The 18,548-nt window shown below is 36.6% G+C and overlaps 1 protein-coding gene across 3 annotated transcripts in view; it reads right to left on the bottom strand.

Moving 5' to 3' along the window:
* Mapk8 (mitogen-activated protein kinase 8) overlaps positions 1 to 16,489 on the bottom strand; it is a 44,051-nt gene extending 27,562 nt beyond the window's left edge. Inside the window, exons 1-2 of one of the 3 annotated variants that reach the window (XM_010622529.3) lie at positions 16,427 to 16,489; positions 13,102 to 13,185 (exon numbers count right to left, since the gene is read on the bottom strand). The gene's annotated coding sequence lies outside the window, so the exon portion shown is untranslated. The remainder of the gene's footprint in view (positions 1 to 13,101; positions 13,186 to 16,426) is intronic. The other 2 variants (XM_010622528.3, XM_010622530.3) reach the window with 2 other exon arrangements.
* Positions 16,490 to 18,548: the final 2,059 nt, after the last annotated feature.

Genomic DNA, 18,548 nt, shown 5'->3' with positions numbered 1-18,548 from the left:
GGGGATTGAACTCGGGTCCTTGAGCTTTTGAGGTAGGCAGCAGAACCACTGAGCTAAATCCCGGGCCCTGGATATACATTCTTTAACAAACGTTTTACAAAGATTTTCTCCCATTTGTGGCTTGCCTTCCATTTTCTTTATTTTGAAATAATTTTAGACTTTCACAGAAGTTGCAAAAGTTTGTAGATTTCCTGGGTACCCTTTCACCCAGGGACAGCATCTGACATTTCACATAAGTTTATCATCCCTAATAAAAAATTCAAAATCTAAAATACCTCAAAGAGTTACGAGCCATTTTAGATTTTCCAACTACAGATTCTCAACCTGTACAATAATTCTGAGCTTAATTCATCAACATGATACTTATTTCCAATTATTTGCGTTTAAATTTTTCTCAGCAATGTCTATGATTTCTGATATATGGGCTGTACAAAATTTTGTTCATCTTCCCCAAGGGTACTTTTACTTTAAATGCTAAAATGAACATTTTAATTTAAAATTTCCAACTGTTCATTATTAGTACATATAGTAGATACATACAATTAAATTTTCTATCATGATGTAGTGCTAAACTCAGTTATCCATCTTCGCAATTTTTGTTGCTGTATTTGGTGAATTTTCTGAGCTTTTTCTATACACTCAAGCAGTTTTATTTCTTCATTTCTAATTTGGGAACCCTGAATTCCTTTTCTTGCCCCACTGCACTAAGTATAATTTCTGGGTTATTTTGTTTTGCTTTGTTTCATTTTTTTGACACAGGGTCTCACTATGTAATTGAGACTGACCTGGAACTCACTATGTAGACCAGGCTGGTCTCGAACTCAGCCTCCTGAGTGCTGGGATTACAGGCATGCGCCACCACATCCGGCTTAGGTATAATTTCTGAACAATGCCAAAATGAAGTGGTAAGAGTAAAGCATCACTCCTTTGTTGCTGATCTTAGGAAAAAAGTTTATAGTCTTTCATTGCTAAGCATCATATACACTACAGAATTTCAGAATTTACCGAGAACTTTTTCTAATCATTAATGGGTATTAACATTGTCAAATGATTTTTTTCAATCTATTGAGAAAATCATATAATTTTATTCTTAGTTGGGTCATATGATGACATCAATGTACTTTCAAATATTTAACTAATCTTGCATTCCTGGAATGACTCCCAGTTGGTAATATACTGATTTTAGCAGGCTAAAATTCTGTTTAAAGCTTTTCTATCTACTTTTCTGGGGGACACTGAACTCTAGCTTCCCTTTTTTATTAGGTCTACACTGGCTTTATTTTCTGAAAAAATTGTGTACAACTGATATAATTTCATCTTTAAAAGTCTCACAGAATATCTCAGTGAAGTGTTCTAGGATGAATTTTTCTGAGGCACGGACACAATTACAAATTTAAATTCTCCCGCAGACATAGAGTTCGGTGTTCAGGATACCTTTTCCTCTCAGGTGAACTTCAGTAAATGTGTTTTGAAGAACTCATCCCATTTAAGTTGTCCAATTTAATGTCCTATAAAACCTGTGGTCATGTCTCCTCTTTAATTTCCATTACTACTGTGTCTTTTTTTCTAATTAATCTGGCTGTTATCACTATTACCGATCTTCTAAAATACTATTTTAATTTGATTTTTATTCTTCTTCACTTCTTTTTCCTTAGTTCCCTTCTTCCTTCTTTTTGTTTTGCGATTGTTCTTTTTGTTTCTTAAAAATAAAAATTTCAGAATACTGATTTGAGAGCTGCTTTTTACAATATAAACACTTAATATTACAATTTACCCTTTCAGAATCACTTTACAACTTTAAAAAATCACCATATATATATTTATTAACAATAAAAACAAGTGTTTATTACAGAAAACTTCCATTATGTGGGATACTACTGAAAATGCTTTAGAAATACTAATTCTTTATCTTCATAACAGGTCTCTAAGGTTTTTCTACTTGTTTATGGGTAGAGGGTAATCTGGTTTGTTACTTCACCTTGGCCAAAAGGGTAAAGTCCCATATTTTCATTTTGTCTGATGTTACCTTATATTAAGATAGGCACTATCTTACAGATCTCTATGTTTACAGATTTAGTAAGGGGTAGAGTAAGGATGTGAGTCCTTCACAAATATTGAGTCTAAAATATAATAAATCTGAGGATAAAGAAGATACATAGGAAAAAAGAGAACATGTGTTTGAGACATCTGAGATATCCACTGGCAACATCAAGTTGGTAGCTAGATATAGAAAGGAACCTCAGAAAGGAGATCTAGGAGAAAGATATTTGAGAGTTGTCATTTGTGAAGCAATGAGGGAGAATTAAATTCCTTGGGAAGTGCAGCAGTAAGAAAAAAAGAAAAAAAAAACAAAACAAAACCCTAAGATTTAGCTTTGTGAACATCTACTTTTTTTTTTTTTGGCACCAGGGATTGAACCCGGGTCCTTGTGCTTGCAAGGCAGGCGGCGGAACCACTGAGCTAAATAAATCCCTGGCCCCTAACATCCACATTTAATGAAAAATTACAGAAAGATCAGAAAAAGAAAAAAGCACAGCTATTTATTTAGGGAAGTTTAACAAAGACAATAAAAAGAAAATGATGGAATAATTCCCAAGACAAGGACATTAAAGATTCTGTACTGGTGAGATTTATGGAGAATGCCTTTGGTATACCACTGTTTTATAATCACCAACTTGGAACAACAAGAAGAAATGGTACAGAGTCTTGCTGACTCATTTCCCTACTTAGGAAGGCTGCTTAAAGACTTAAAAAAGGCTAGTTACAGAGTTTAGATGTGACTTTTTAAAGCATAATTGAAATGACAGGCTACTATCCAATTTAAGAGGTAAGTAAATGTAAGCCCAAGGGATTATTAAAAATATAACTAAACGCTATGAGAATATTAAGATTCAGCTCTGGCCTTCAAATGTCTCCTCTTGCTATATCTATGGCAGGAACACGGCACTCATGTCAACATGGCTAAATTAGCATCCTCCAAAACTCTCATGAATCCAATGGATACATTTCCCTTTCATAAAATATTTTTAAAAATCTGTCCATATTATGATTTTAATAAAGCTCAAATTAGCTTGAATGTAAATTCTCACCTAAAATTATCTTGCTGAATATAGACTTTTACAGCTTTGCAGATTTCATACCAGACTCTGGTCTTTGTGGGGTCAAGTGCTATTATCTCTGATATCTTAAGAATTCCAAAACACTCAGGTTCTTCAAAGAGTCAGAATTTAATAAGTAACTGTTTTAAAAAGTTAAGCAAGAATGTACAATTTTAAAGTCATAAATTATTTAATAAATTGGTTTATTTTCACCAGTGCTTTCCTTATTCACTAGAAGAAAAAGATTCTATATTAGGTTTCTATGACTCGAGATTGAGTTCTGTGATGTCTACATAGGAAATGGCTATCTGGCAGTGACCCATAAAATGGTCCATCTGGCAAGCCTGAACTGAGACAAAAACAGGCTAAATTCAACAGTTAAGGTAAATAAGGGGTACTTAGGGTAGAAAGTGTATTCATTGCTGCCACACAACCAGCTCAAAGACACTGGAAAATAATTCTGGCAATGTTGCAAGGTTCAGAAATCAGAAACTTTAATCATCAATTAATTTTACCAAAAATCACTGGGGTAACTCAGAACCTATCTTAATGATTTAAAAAAAAAAATTTTTTTTGGTACCGGAGATTGAACTCGGGACCTTACACTTGCAAAGCAGGTGGTGGAACCACTGAGCTAAATCCCCGGCCCTAAAACAATTTTTTTTGGTGCCAGGAAGCAAACTTAGGGACTTGTGCCTGCCAGGCAGGTGCTGCGCCACTGAGCTAAAACCCCTGCCCAGAGCCTGTCTATCTTTAGATATCATGATTCTAGGTCTATTAACTATTAACTAACCCTCTTTGCAGCAGTTAACTTCCCTTGGACACAATGTGTCCAGACATTTGTTAAAACATTATTGGGTGTTTTTATACTAGATGACTTTAACATTTAAACTGACAGACTGAGTCAAACAGGATGGACTTCATGTGGATGGGTCTCATCTAATCAGGTGAAGGCCCGAACGTAACAAAAAGGCTGCTTCCCCTGAGAGTAAGAGGGAACTCCTGTGGCCTAACTCCCTTGGCTGGGACATTCATTGGTCTTTTGCTGCCTTTGGACTCAAACTGAAACAAGGGCTCTTCAAGGCCTCAAGCCTGCTGGTTTTGGTCTAGAGTTATGCCACTGGGTCCCCTGGTTCCTGTGCTAAATTGCACTACACCATCAGTAGTCCTGGGTCTCCAGCTTGCCAAATGCCGGCCTGGGGGCTTGTCAGCCTCCAAGATCATGTAAGCCACTTCCTAACAATAAATCTCTAAGGTCCTAGCTATCTAAAATGGTACTTTGTAATTCACTCTCTTGGTCTACTCTGCTTCATTATTCTTCACAGCACTTCTCACTACTGATTTATATTTCAGGCTTATTACCGGCTCCACTGGAAGTACCATGAAAGCATGAATTTTTCTGTTCATGAAGAAATCAGCAGAGTCTCGAAGAGTACCTGACAAATAGGCCTTGAATGAATGAATAAACAAGTAAAGAAACTTTAAGTTCCCATTGTGATTTACCTGTCATTCTCCTCCTCTCTAGGAATTATGTACATAAAAGAAAGAATATAACTAAACTGTGATGATTAGTTATGCAGTCTCCATTCCAGGCCACTTCATATGCCCTAGCTTTACACCAGAACATGCCACGATCTTGTAAGTTATGACCAACATGGCAGAACCATAAGCAGCAGGACCCATATGTGCTAAGAACAACTACAGCTTACTTCCTCAGAAGGCAGATAATAAACCTTAGGATAACAGCTCTGTAGAAAGTGGGCCTAACTAATTTTGTCTACTTCCAGAATACACTAAGAGTTTCTTGGCCTCACACCTAAACCAATCCACTATCTCACTAACGTATATAATCCTATACTCAACATTATTCCTTACAAGCTCTCAACCGGCCCTCAGATTATATCTCATCTATTCCAATCCTGCATATTTTTCGATGCTTATTTTTTCAATTATATTTGAAGCATAAGATTCATTCTAGGCCCATCCTATCTTCCTCCTTTCCAAAACACAAGTTATGCCTGACTAGCCATTTACATATCTCTCTACATGTGCTTTTCTTCTTTCCCTAAGAGACTGACCTGGATGGTGTGAAAGGAGTACCAATCTTGGGCTGCATTGTTCAATCCTTTATGGCAAAACAGGACAACCAGCCAGCTCTTGGGCTCTAATGAGCCCACCTACGCATGTTTTAGTCACTGCTGTCACTGAGAAAAGAGAATCCTACTCTCACTCTTTTAAGTAACCAGAAATCCAAACTAAGAACACCAGGATTCTACTCCTATTTTTGCCTAGGGCATATTATTTTTTAAAAAGAAATTATTTTATAATATAATCACTGAGATTATACACACATAGATGATGTTAAGGGTGTGGGCTATCTTTAAAAGTGAGAGTAAATGCTAGAAAAGCCCTCTAGAAAGAGGACTAATAAGTAATTTATCAGAAAATTCCCCCCATTTTCTGCTCCCTTCAGGGATCTTTGCATTGTTCCCATTGCAACCACAAACACAGGGGGACGGACTACTTCCTTTCTTCCCACTTCAGTTCAAAAAAGTTGCCACCATTTCTCTTCCTTTGCTACCTTTAATGGAGACGTTGAGCAGGTCTCAAAAGTGATGTTACTGAAGGACCAAACCATCAGATGGCTAGAGGTATATGGGGTTGTTTCTGTCTTCTGTTCTATTCCACTTGTCAATAAATCTATTTTTGTGTCAGTACCATGCTGTTTTATTATTACAGCTTTGAAATCCAGAATATTATAAGGCCTAAAATTCCTCTGGTAGAGATATATTTTGGAGAGAGGGGATCTTCTATATAGTATCATCTTCAAATAGGAATAATCTGACTTCTTCCCTGTTCACATCCCTTTTCTTTCTCTTGCCTTCTGCTCTCACTGAAGTTCAAGTATATTGAACAGAGTGGTGAGAGCAGACAGGCCTGTCTCATTCCTGATTTTAAAGAAAACATGTTCAATTTTCCCCATGGTGATGTTGGCTGTGAGTTTGTCACACACAGCTTTATCAGTCTGAGGCATGGTCTTTTTGTATTTTCATCAGGTTTTGTTTTGTTTTTTAAACCATGAAGAGGTGTTGAATTTTGTTAAGGAATTTTCAGCATTTCTGGTATGGCTAACTATGGAATTGTTTCACAGAAAAGTGAAGCTCATGAGCTCCTATGATAGCCACCAAAAATAAACTATTGGCACTGAGACTTCAGAAACTTATGAAAACAAAATAAAAGTAAAACCAACAGGCAAGAAGGAACATTCCAGAATTATTTACTTATCCACCACCTTTAAAGCTGATTGAATGCACAGATAACTGTATACTTTCCTTTGGCCTTTTATCCTTGTTTGGTGACTCTTCAATTTCAATATGCTTGAGAATTAACGTTCAAGAATATATACACAAAAGATTTATATTGACTTTTGTGAATTAGGGAATTTACAAAGGTGATTCAGATTATGGCCTTACCTTTAAGACCCTAACCACAGACACAAGTTTCCAGCATTCCTAACAATTCACAAAACTAGCATAGGCAAATTTCCCCTAAAAATTCCTCACATCATAATATACAGTATCATTTTAGGGGGCTTTATTTAAATTAGAATTACACTAAATTTGAGACGCCCACTCTATGGAAGTCATAGTACTGAGAGAGAACAGTAGAATCCCATCTGCAAGGGCATGTGCTCTCTGAGATGGGAAGAATTCTCTGTATTATTTAAATCACCATTTTGTCTACAAGATACATATACCTAAATTTAACAGTTAAATTTACATAAAATGAAATGTCACTACCATAAACATTAAAATAATGAAGCTTTCAGGAAGAGGTTAGACTCTTGTCTTAATTTGCCTAAAGTCTCTTCAGACAATGCCCCTCTAAATCTAAGATTTTCCCATCGCCTCCATTTTCTGTTTTACTATCTTACAAAGAGGTTAGTGTTCCACTCCCATTGAGTCTGTAGAAAGTAGAGGCCAATTCAAGTATCTGTATAATTAGCACCTTTCCTTCTGTTTTGCTATGTAGTTCAAGCTGGCCTTGAACTCACAATGATTTACCTGCCTCAGCCACCTGAGTGCTAGGACTGCAGGTATGAGCCACCATGCCTGGCTTGCACATTTCTTTCATTGCCCATGAATATGAAAAGTATTACAGCCACAAGATAACCTTGGTGCTCTGGCTATCACAGGTTCTTTCTACTAGGTATTCGACCATATCTAGTTTGCCCTTTCTTCTAAGAAAGATCTAGCCTCTACCTACAAAGAGAGAAAAAAAGCCTGGTTTGTACTTCTGCAATTGAGTTTTGTAAGATCCATTCATAAAATTGCACTTAGTTCAATAGTTTTATTACATTGGATCACTAAGTGTTTAGGCAAGTGTCCACAATTTTTACAGTTTGAGGAGGATGCTTTTAATATTTCATGGTAGCCACACAAAATCACTAAGCCTCAGAACCCATTTCCAAGACTTCATGCAGACATTCATACTATTTAGCATAAATATCTCAGAACTTTGTAGTGGCATCTTCAGTGGGAAAGGAAAGACATGTTTTTAGATTTAAAAAAACAATTGTTTTTAAAACTTTTGTTTAAAACTTTGCTTTTTTGAGGGGGGCCGGGGATTTAGCTCAGTGGTTCTGCTGCCTGCCTCACAAGCATAAGGACCCGAGTTCAATCTCCGGCACCAAAAAAACAAAACAAAACAAAACAAAACAAAAAAACTTTGCTTTTTGTTTATTATTTTTAAAAATTTAGTAATAGATTATCATTATATGGGTATGATACCACTGTAATAATTTAACTGGTATCCAACAGTTTAAAATTACTAATTAAGATGCAAATAGCTCAAAACATTACAAAGCTGAATCTAGGATGATCAGCTATTATCTATATTATTAACATTAGTTGTTAAAAAGCAATGCCAAATTCTCTTACTGATGTTCAATGAATAATTGTATGTTAATTTTAAATTTAACAAAAATTCATATTTGTAAATTTCTGTAAAACTTGTTTGAGTTTTTACACCAAAAAGAGTGTTAAGTTTTAAAGGAACTTTTTTTTTGGTACCAGGACTGGAACTCAGGACCTTGCACTTGTGAGGCAGGCGGCAGCACCACTGAGCTAAATCCATGACCCAAAGAACTTTTATACTATGTACAAAATTGGGTTAAATCTTCACCCTATCAAAAAAAAGAAAAAAAAAAACCAAAAAAACAAACAACGCCTGGTCACATAAAATATCTTATTTCTGGAGTTAGAGTGAAATGCCTGATATTTCCTAATAATAACTTTTGCCAAGTAACTTACTATTATAATTCCCAAGTCTCATAAGAAAATGTTAATCACATTCAACAATCACCAGAGACACTTCCTAACACCACAAATTACAAGAATAGTAAATGAGAAGTGTCCCAGATGCATCTTACAGAGAATTTTATTCATATTAGTTAATTCTATATATAATTACCTCTAGTTTATCTTGCCAGCAATATAATTATGATCAGAATTTTAAAAAGTGCTACGTAGGTGTTAGAAGAAAATGATTCCATGAAAAACAGCTTTCTGTAATTAAATGTGCCTGCTCCCAGCAGGAAAAAAAAAAAATCACTGAATTTTAGAGTAAATTATACCATATTTCAGATCTGAAAGCTCAGCAAGATGAGGAGAAAAACAGCACTTCCATTTGTGATAACCAGATATGACAAATGTAAGTTGAAGACTTACAAGATTAGTACAAAATCTAATTTTCTAGCTACAAACATACTATTAATCACTCAGAAACAACTTCAATTTTATATACTTCCAAGATGCCTTTCAGAGTAAGGACCACATCTTGAGTCATCAAAATCTGTTGTTTTTCTAACTAGTGACAAAGGCTAAAAATTTTAAAACACTTTTTAAAAAATATATAAATCTGCAGCAGATAATAAGTATTATTTTTCTACTTTTTTTTTTTTTCTTTTATGGCAGGGTCTCAAACACACGACAGTCCTCCTGCCTCAGACTCCCCAGTGCTGGGATTACAGATGTATGTCACCACACCTAGCAAAAACGTTACTGGACTCTGACTCAGAAGGAGAAATTCTCAGAGAGGACAGCCTGCATCTTTTGGCAATCAATTCCAGACATTTTTCTTTTACTTTCTTCACTATTTTGGGCAAAAACTTAGCATATTCACCAGTCTCTTCTTTATTTTTCTTAGTAGGCTCCTTCTTCAGAGCTATACACTGGTATTTGTGTAGCAAAATACATGGAGCAATAAGAGGCTCAGTCTTGGGTGCTTTGGTCCTGGATTTGGTCCTTATTTAAGGGCTTTCTGATAACACACTGGCAGACAGCATCTTTGTTAGAATGAATTAAAGTCTACAGATTCTAGCTCGCCAGACCCCTGGTCGACAAAGCACAGCAGTATCAGTCCAGAAATACCACCCCCAGCCTTTTACATACTAAGTTGAGAATGCTCAGATTGGAATCCACAGTGTAACTCTGAATAGATCTGTGCTTTCTTGGTCCATTTCTCCGTGGCCTATAATTGGAATGCTCCTTAACAGCAGGCACACCTGCTGCTCCTATATCAAGATACCTGTTCCATGGGTGTCAAATAATCTCGTTTGCCATTCCCAAACCAATAGGGACCATATAACTCCTTCTTTACCCAGATCATCAGCAGTAACTTTTGTGGCCAGGAATTTATCATCAAAAGTATAAAAGCTGTGTTCATTGTTCAGTTCAATGAGTTTCTGACAGCCAATGGCCATTAAGGAGACATTCAGTTTCATCTTCATGCAGATGACTGCCTACTAGGTTAACAAAAGAGAGGTGGTCCCCCTCCCCCTCCCCCTCCTCCTTCTTCTTCTTCTTTTTCTTCTTCTTCTTCTTTTTTTTTTCCTGAGACAGGGTCTCACTATGTAGTTGCAAGTGACCTGGAACTCACTATGTAGCCGAGGCTGGTCTTGAACTCACAGCAATTCTCCTGCCTCAGCTTCCTGAGTGCTGGGATTACAGGCATGAACGACCATGCCCAGCTTGTCTCCTCTTATTCTTTACACTCCTCCAGAGGAGATTTAAAACAATCACGAGTAAATTAACTACAAATGGGAAAAGCTCATGACATCAGTTATAGCTTGCATCTAGATGTACCCCAGAGCTTCACGCATTTATAGATTCAGCTTTTCAAGATAGACGGATCTATTTTGTGATGCTGGGATCGATTCATGGTGTGATGCTAGGACTAAGGGTGTTCCACCCTGGACAAGCGTGCTACCAGCCCTAAGAGCAGGTAAAACCTAGATAGAATCTAAGGGACAGAAAGAGGGCTGCTCTTGTTGTTGCTTCTCACTTGCTGCTTGCTCCTTTTGCTGCCCTCTGCCTGCCATAAACTGTTTCTCCTGTATGAAGTCCCTATCCCTGCCTACGAGCCAGCTGCCTATTGACTGAAACCTGTACAAACTGTGAGCTAGCTACAATAAACCCTTCCACCTTTAACTTTGGGTGTCAGGGATTTTGTATCAGCAATCAGAAAGTAACTAAGAAAATACCATTTAAAACTATTTAAAAGTGACATGTGTGTCCAACAGAAGTGATAAAATGATTTGGTTTGTGGTGTCTTGGATTTTTGGATTCACAAATGTCAATAGTGCTAACTAAACATAAGTGTATTAATTAATTTATACTACGAAACTGAAAGATACATTTGGTCTTGTCCTCACTTCCTAGCATAAAACTCCTAAAATCCTGGGACTCTCCAAAGTGGGTAGAATGTTTTGTTTGATAGTGAGCTAATAACAAATAGGGGTTTTCTTAGGTAACCTCTGAATGACTACTGCCAGGGAGAACCACCTAGTGGTTAAATGGCTCAAACTATTTACAGGAGGGAATAGAGTTGAAAGGGTCAAAAGAAGTGCGAAGAAAGTGATGTCCAATGATTTAATCAACCATGCTTATGTAATAAAGTTTCCAGAAAAAGGCAAAAGGGGTGAATTCCAGGGGCTTCTAGATGGCTGAAATGCAAGCTCTTAGAGGAAGTGTGCCTGGAGAGGGCACTGGATGCTTCATACCCGTTCTCCCACACACTGCCTTATGGAATCTCGTTCACTGGGCTGTTTATCGGTATTCTCTGTAAACCCTTTATAACAGTAAATGTAAGTGAAGTTTTGCCTTAGTTCTATAAGCCATTCTGGCACATTAGTTGATTCTATCACTGACCTACAGGATCTGAGGCTATCTCTAGGCAGACAGTGTTAGATCTGAACTGAATTAGAGGACACCCAGCTAGTTTCCACTGGAGAAATTGCAGATTTGGTTGCTGGTAAGGAGAAATCCTCAAACATTTTGGTGACTAGGGTCCACAGAATTATTCTGTGTTTTAAGAATATAATAGAAAGTGTTCTTCTTTCTATATCCTCCTCACTGTCTCCTTTTACATTCCATGGTCTCTCAGGCCACCACTACATCCATATCATAGGCCCAGTCAAGTTCCACCTCCTTTTGAACCTATAGATTGCTAAATAAAACAAACACAATTGTGCATATTGGTGCTCATTTTTGGATTTAAAGCCTCCAATCCAAGCCAGGTAAAACATCTTACATTTCATAGTCTGCTACGTTCTCTAACTTTTAGAGTATTAATTTCAAGTTGTCACCCTGTTACTTAAATCTGCAATTTTACTTTACTTCAAGGTGAATGCAACCCCTCTCCAGAGAAAATAAAAAATCAGAAAATATCTCAACTTCCATTCACTAAGCTAATTTCTACAGACTTGTCTATTTTTTTTGGAGACAGGGTCTCACTATGTAGCCCAAGCTGGCCTTTTAACTCACTATGCTCCTAGGCTGGCCTCCAGAATACAATCTTCCTGCTTCAGTCTGCTGAGAGATGGGATAACAGCGGTGCACTATCAGATCGGGCACAATATATTTTATTCTTCACCATTAAAAGTAACAGTGCTCTGAAAACTCTCCAGATCTTGCTCAACTGATTTTCACTCTTTCTCCCATTGTTTTCTTTTTAAAAAAAGTAGTTAAAAATCCAACTTCACTATCATCACAACCTCTAACCACCAGCCCCTCTCAGCAAAACTACTTATACAGTGTTTGTATTTGCTATTTGATCTTTGTTATGGCTCTTGTCTAGTTGTCCCCTCAAAGCCTCATGCTCTCATATGTAGGACTTTTCAGAGGTGGCTGGATCTAGTGTATGATGCTGACATAAAGGGTGTGGTGGGTTACTAAATTAGTCCACTGATTTGTTTCTGGGTAGGATTAAGGGTGCCCCACCCTGGGTGTAAATGTTACCCACCCTAAGGGCAGGTAACCTGAATAAAACATAAGGGTCAGAAAGAGGGCTGTTGTTGCTTGCTGCTTCCTCACTTGCTGCTTGCTGCCTGCCTCATCAAGAACTGTTTCTCCTCTGAGATGTCCCTTGGACATGCTACCCTGCCTTGGAGCTGCTTATGGACTGAAATCTCTAGGAAGTGTGAGCCAAAATAAGCCTTTCTCCTTTAACTTTGTTTCAGCAATGAGAAAAGTAACTAAGACAATCTCTTTATCTCCCCATAATAATCAGTCCTGATCTCACCAATCCCACTAAACTCATTCATGAAGGTGATCACCCAGCCTTGTGCTTCAACATTTAACAGAACTTTATTCCTCCTGCACTTACACATAATAAAATTATATTTGCATACTTTTCATATTTAGAATGTTGTGCTCTGGTTAATTACATCATTTAAAAACAATTAACTTGAAACTTATCTTTCAATTGTCTTAATTTTAAAGGTACACAGACAACCATGATGTTTCAATCAACATAGTTCTTGATCTCATACCTTGTAAGCATCCAGTTAAATTTCAGAAAACAAAAGTCAAATAACATTTGCTTATTACTTAGCCGAAGAATTCATTTTATTTTTTTCTGCTACTCAATTACTATAAAGGTTTACAAACATTCATACTGTTTTAGAATGGTCAGTTGCTAGCATTTAGGGTGAAAAACTTACTTTTCAATCCTATAAGGCCTTGTTTTCCAAACTGAGTCCCAAACCACTGATGAATCATGAAGTCAACTTAGTGAATTCAACTTTCTGAAAAAAGTCAAACAGAAAAGGAAGAATTAGAATGCAGACCATGTGATAAGGATATTTGTAAAATTTGTGTTTACACATAAGCAGTATGTACTGCCACACAATAAAAGTGCCGCCTCTCCACCATGGAGCACAGTAAAAGAAAACAAAATAACAAAACAATGGTACTTTTGGTACTTAAAATATATATAATGTATAAATACTCATTTTCCATAAACCTACCCTAATTTTCAACTAACAAAGAGTTACAACAGGTTAACTATTTAAATATACACAGGATTTTCTTACTATACAAGGACATTTTTGGTTAAATTAAACAAATTTGAATTTCATCCAAATCCAAAAAAGGGGGGAAAAACTCTGTATAATTCTAAAGAATTTTCATTTGTCTTCAATTTCTTGTGGGCTTTATTCATCAAAGACATTTGGAAATCTGTGAGCATATTTGATAGCTATCCAAAGACTACATACTAATAACTTATCATTACTGAATAAGGAAGTGACTAAACAATGTAATTTTTTTTTTTTTTTATTTTGGTACCAGGGATCGGACTCAGGACCTTGGGCTTGAGAGGCAGGCGGTGGAACCACTGAGCTAAATCCCTGGCCCTAAACAATGTAATTATAATTAGATGAAGTTGATTAAGACAGCTAATTGTAATCCATCATCCCACAACTCTGAACTCATTAAACATGCTCATTCATTGACAACTGAAAGTTCCCTCCTTACAGCTGAAATATCATTCAGATTACATACTTATCAATAATAACTTCTCCAGGAATTCAATACACTTTCTATAAACACCTTCGCAAAAAAAAAAACTTTATAAACAAGTAAGTCTTTATAGATGAAATTATCTTTGTTACCAAAAATAGTCAAAGTTTTTGGGATTTCCATACAAAATAACACTGTATAATATGGCGATACTGTCAATAATTAATAATACATAAAAAGGAATAAAAACATCAGCCTATCTTGCCACTCAGTAGGATAACTGTGGCATGGGGGATATGTTTAGTCACAGGAAGATGACATCCTAAATCTGGTGACATAAAATGACATCAATGGTTCAGTCAGCAGTTATGATTATTTTTCTTTCAATAGCCATTACAAAACCACCTCAATTTTGAAGCATATGTATGTAATAAATATTTTCAGATACAATGACAAAGGACAAAGACTACAGAACCAGGAAATTATACGACAGCCACAGAGAAATTAGGCACTTCCTTTCACTAACAATTTTTTAGTTCTTTATTTTACTCTTGTTTAAAACTGGGTAACAACCGTATTTCCTGCCTCATAGCTTAGCTGCAAGGACCTTTAAACAAGAGAAATCAAAGGAATCTTATGAAGACAAATTGTTATCTAGTTATTGTTAGAAACTTGGGTATTTTTTACCTTAATAATTCATCATCTTCCTTAAATCATGTACTATACTTTCAAAATGATGGAAATCATTCATAGTTACAATAGGCACTAAACAGTGTAACTGAAAAATAAGACTAAAAGGTACAAAAATCTGGATGAGCAAATTTTTAGAGTTTTTTTATATTTTTAAGTTTTTCTGTCAAAGAGACAGTATGGTCGGGTTGTTCTATTTTGACAAAAACAAATTTCTCTATAATATTTAAAAATCAATTCCCAAAGGTAATCTCTCCTTTGTTTGGTGTTTACTGCCTTTCAGATATGGAAGTATTCAACCAATTGATATAAGAATTAAAAATGGGGGCTGGGGATTTAGCTCAGTGGTTTGGTGGCCTGCCTTGCAAGTGCAAGGACCCGAGTTCAATCCCTGGTACCCCCCCAAAAAAAGAATTAAAAATGGCTCCATTTCAGAAAATAATTATTTTAAATGGATAGATGATGGATGGATGGCAGGCAGGCAAACAGGAAGGCAGGCATGCAATCTTTTATATGCCATAGTGGCTCAGATTGCTTTTGAAGGGACAAGCACCTTTTTTCTAGGAGACTACAAAAGTTACTTGAAAGAAAAGTTGTTTTTTTTTTTGGTACCAGGGATTGAACTCGGGTCCTTGCACTTGCAAGGCAGGCCACCAAACCGCTGAGCTAAATCCCCGGCCCTAGAAAAGGTATTTAAAAGCAGGTCTGAGATGGGTCCAAACATTTTGCCTTTCTATTTACTAGTTGTTTGATCCTGGGAAATTTATTTAAGCCGCTTGATTCCTCAGTTTCTTCATCTTTAAAATTTGTATTTGTCTGCCAGGTTATTGGGTGAATGAAATACAATAATGCACATAAGAGCTTATTAAGTGAGAAACTAGACAATAAACATTCAGCCACTTTTTTTTTGTTACCGGAGATTGAACTCGGGTCCTTGCGCCGAGCCGCTGAGCTAAATCCCCAGCCCTCATTCAGCCACTCTTAGTTGCCTCTCTTTTGTACTTAACCCAAAATAACCACCAATCATAAACAGTGTTGTTTTGTTTTTATGGTAGTAGGAATCAAACCCAGGGCCTTCCCTCATGGTAGGCAAGCTCTTTACATAATCTCAAGTCCTTTTTATTTATTTTTTGAGACAAGATCTCATCAGGCTGCCCAGACTGGCCCTGAACTTCTGATCTTCCTGCTTCAGCCTCCTGAGTAGCCAGGATTACAGGCCTGTATTGCCACAACAAGCTAAGCGTAAAATATTTCTAAGGAATACAGTTTAAATGTTTTTATTTTGGAGAAATATCTGTCCTCATGGATGGTTACAAACATAATTTCCATTAGTCATTTCATACAACTACTATTTAGCTTCAAAAGAGAAAATAAATAAACACAGTGGGTTTGTTACTAATAAACATAGCTGTTTATTCATTCAATTTCCCCTCTCTACCTGTAGGGTGCCAAGTGCATAAACACTTGGTAAATATTACTGACAGAAACAACTAGCCCACAGTGCCTTAAAAAGACTCCTGAAGTAATACTGTATCATAGGAATGATGCAAAGTAACTATCAATCATGAAGAAAAGGATGAGCTATAACTGCGTGCCTAGTGTGAGGAAATGTATATACAAGTTACTGGCAACTGAATTCAAGTCCAAAACAGTCTAACCAAAAACTTTCATTTCAGTATTCTAATGCACTGTTTTTACTTTTGATATGAAGAACAGTTACACGGTATATAATTTTAAAATGTAAGGAAATTTTCCATTCACATACACGTAAAGCACTAGAATGAGAGAGGTGCAGAGAAGGGATCGTCAGACAATGTGAAGGCAAGAGTTCTGTACCTGGAAGCAGAAAGCACAGATGAAGCATGCCCATGGCAGGCTGAGCTACTGCATGGTGCACTTGAGCCATCTAGTGGGTAAGAGAAAAAGGGAGTTTAGTTCTGTGAGAAAAAATTTCTTGCACCAATTCTCCTCTGAGAGCAATAATAAGATATTATTGGGAATAGTAAATTATGATCCATTAAAAGACAATGGAAACTAAGAGAGTGTTGGGGATAAAGTGGTGACAAATTAATCTGCCTAAGTGGAATTCAAGCTTTACAGTTAACTAAAGATGAAAATTAAGACAAACGCTTCTCCTCATGGTATTTTTCTTAAAACCATGTAACCATCAGACACTATGTAAGTTTATAAAAGGCATTACAGAACTAAAAAATGGTTTCCTAACAATTAAGGAGGTCTCCAAGAAGGACTCCAGGCAAAGTAATGAACAAATGGGAGCCACTGTTCAAGGAAAGAGAAATGAGACTTGCTTCTACAGGACAAAATGAAAAGGAGGCCACTTTTCTGCCTCTGAGATCACACGTGAGAGTGCCAAAGCAACCCCAGTTCATGGAAGACCCCTACTCCCCTGTGCAGCAAAAGTTAGAGGTTCTAAGCAAATGGAGACTTAAACTCTTGGATAAAATCCTCTAAAGAGGGCCGGGGATTTAGTTCAGTGGTGTCACCACCTGCCTCACAAGTGCAAGATCCCAAGTTTAATCCCTGGTACAAAAAAAAAATCATATAAAGAAAATAAGCTCTTCAGAATTCTCTAGTCAACCTCATCCCTTCTGAAAGTCTGAAACTGAAGTTTGAAAATGTCAGAAGCCATCAGTTACTTGAGTGGTATGACATCATGGAATTCAATTAAATTTGGGGGACATACTTATATCTATAAAATAGATCTTGGAATAGTGATAAGCTAACTTTTAACTCAAAAATTTAATAGTTTTAGGCACACTGTCTCCAACAAACTAGAGGCTAATAAAAACAAAATATAGCCCCCCCACCAATGAATTGATATAAAAAAAAACAAAGCATACTGCAGGCTCTGAAGAAGAAATAAAGATGTTCTTGAAGGATGTTCTTGATGTCATGGAACAGAAAAAACAGGTAGCAGAAACAAGCCACTCAAGTACTCAAGTTTATTTTAAGGCAAGACAGAAATACAGATCAAAAAAGATACAAATACAATGTCACAGAAACATCTGAAGCTAAGAATTCAGCCTGAGAAAAGGATGACTTTGCTTATGAATCTTTCTTTCTGAGATTCAATGTGTAGGAGGGGGAGAAAAGGAAAGGGATGCTGGAGGAACAGAAGCAAAAGCATCAACCATAAAAAACATGCAAATACCCCATCATACTGAATCAAGATTTAAGGAGGGACTCACTGCTGGAAATAGGGCTACAAAGGCAATACTAGTTTATTTCTGCACCACAGACCATTAAGAACTATCTAAGGACTTCAGCAAGGTAAATGAACATAGCCAGGTCAATCGAAATAGAGACAGAACTGAGAAGCATTGTCAAGAATCAAGATTTGCTAACCACTTGGATACACAGGCAATAACTAAAACTAGAGAAATTCCAGTGTGTGTGTGCATCAAAGGGCAGCAATACTATTAATGAAGGTAGAAAGCATTCAGTCACATGCATTCACATTTACATACAAATAAAAATGGAAGATGCAAGCAGAAAAGAGTACCTCATGCAAGACCTACACGTAAGCATTTTTTGTTTTTGGAAAGGAAGAGAGGAGGAGCAAGGATAGAAGGGAAGAAGAAATACAATGCAACAGCCATCAGAGTTAAGAAAAACCTGGAGAAATAATATTAAAAGAGCACAACATTAGTGTAGAGTGGCTAAAAAATATATTGGCTGGAAAACTGAAAGGGAGGTAACCATGAAAGTAGCAATTTGTAATACATTTTCTTTTTTTGTGTGTGTCAGCATTATACTATATGAAAATGGAAAGCATTTAACCGAGCCTAGGAAAGACAGACTGAAAGAATTCATATTTGGTGGCTTCTTTTTTCACAATGGAAAAGGACATAAGGTCCTGAAGAGCAGTAAAGAGACTGGGAAAGTAAAGAAAGTTAAAGAACCTAGGAACATAAGAAAAATGAAAACACTGTAAAAT

The sequence above is a fragment of the Fukomys damarensis genome, unplaced genomic scaffold (assembly GCF_012274545.1).
Source record: "Fukomys damarensis isolate Sample0158 unplaced genomic scaffold, DMR_v1.0_HiC HiC_scaffold_1, whole genome shotgun sequence".
Lineage (NCBI taxonomy): Eukaryota > Metazoa > Chordata > Mammalia > Rodentia > Bathyergidae > Fukomys > Fukomys damarensis.
Note: the sequence above shows the minus strand (reverse complement) of the source record. Positions and strands in the feature narration are given on the sequence as shown.